A 1,897-nucleotide genomic window follows, 5' to 3' on the forward strand; every position below is an offset into this window, starting at 1 on the left:
GTCTATTACCCTTGTAATATGTTTTAAAACACATTTAGCAGACTCAATATAGAAAGGACTTTGAAATTAGGATTGTCTGTGTTCACATGCACATTATTCACTGGTCAAGTGAGAAACCTACTAGTGACTCAGCAGTGCTAAGTGACACATGGAGATGGTACTGGGAGTAAATTAAAACTGCTTTTGCATTGACTTGTTTTATCCTATGTATTTGTATACCCTGACAATGGGACTAAAAGGCTGTCTTTGCAAGCTGGCCTTGGAATCTGAGAGAGTATGTGCCCACTGTTATTTTGTATATCTGAGCGATCTGAAATATGTGCACTGGATTTGTAGTTGGTGGGGCTCCATGTGCAATGACCTGAAAGGGGAATAAAATGGTTTTTGCATAAAGGAGTAGGTGTGGTGATATGTGAGATTATGGGATGCTTTCCAATATTGACTTTGATGCCAAGTGATGCAGGTTCTGTAGTTAGTTGGATGGTAAATGAACAAAGTAGAACATTGGAATAGCCAGCAAACAGTATGCAACCAGTAGACACCCAAACAGACACAAACAGAAGCCAGTTCATTAGACAAAAGGGACTAAAGTGGATCAAGTGGATATATCATCACATTTCACACGTCACTGAAATAGAGGCAAATATCAGTATTACAAAATTATATAAGTAAATTAAGTACCAAGTTATTAAAAAAACTCTGCTCCCAAGTTTCATCATGTGACCAGAGGCCTAAGCAGAGACATATGGTGTCTGACTATTACCAGGATTGTGGTAGTTTTTTATGTCATTAGAGATTGAGGAGGTTGTATTGTTTTTAGTTATGTTGTTTTGTGTATGATAAGACTAGAGGATCTGGCTCATCCAAAAAGGATATCAAGCATATATAATTAACAAACATTATTAGCTTCTGACATTTAATTATATGATAACAAACTATCCTGCAAAATATTTTCAACAAAAAACTGAATGATCTATTTTCTATCTATTTGCAGACCAGGTGAAATAATTTACAAATCTACTAGTTTTTATAATAGTTTACAAGATCAGGTCTAAATATTATTAAATAAACATATAATAATAATATTATATAAACATTATGAATGTTGGATAGACCTGATTGGTGTATATGAGACAAATCCTAAAATGTATGGATTGGTTTTAGTGGGGTAATGTGAAAGTCGAGCCGACTCATCAAGCATATATGTCTTTGTCAAAGTACTAGTGGAGAACATAAGGGGCTCTGTTAATATATGATTGATTGTCAGTTGGCTCATAATCTTTTTTTTTTACACACTGCATTTTCTATAGAGGCTGCTGTGCACTTTTGACCACTAGGTGGCAGAAGGAGTCATTGTTTTATTAGCCACTGAAATGAATTAAGAATTCTACCCATTGATGGGCAGTTGTCTCTACAAAAAGGAAACTGTGCAACTTGGCCAATAAAAAAAAGCAACAAACAGTTACAACCATCTTCCCTCTTTTAAATTTTCTTGGATTGGCCAGGTCACTTAAGGTAGTTATATCTGGTAATCATATCAGGTTTGGGTTGTGAATGGCAAGTTTTGGTTTACAAATGTTCCCTAAAGCGGTGTTAAAGTGCCCTGTTATTAAAATGTAATATTGTAAGCAAATAAATCCCTACAATGAATACCTATACCTATCTCTCTAACTGCCCACCCATACAGATCAAGAGCAATAGTTCCCCAAGTCCTTTTCAGAAGGGGTCACTTCCATGAGTGTCAAATTCCTGGTCTCCGATGCAATCCGTAGTTTCTTCCACTGACCCCTACTGTGTCCTACAAAGACTTAAGGTGCGTACACACTTCCAATTTTTATCGTTCCAATCGAACGACGAACGATCGATTGGGCAAAAAATCGTTCGTAAAAAAGTAACC

Source organism: Pyxicephalus adspersus, chromosome 10, assembly GCF_032062135.1.
Source record: "Pyxicephalus adspersus chromosome 10, UCB_Pads_2.0, whole genome shotgun sequence".
Taxonomy (NCBI): Eukaryota; Metazoa; Chordata; class Amphibia; order Anura; family Pyxicephalidae; genus Pyxicephalus; species Pyxicephalus adspersus.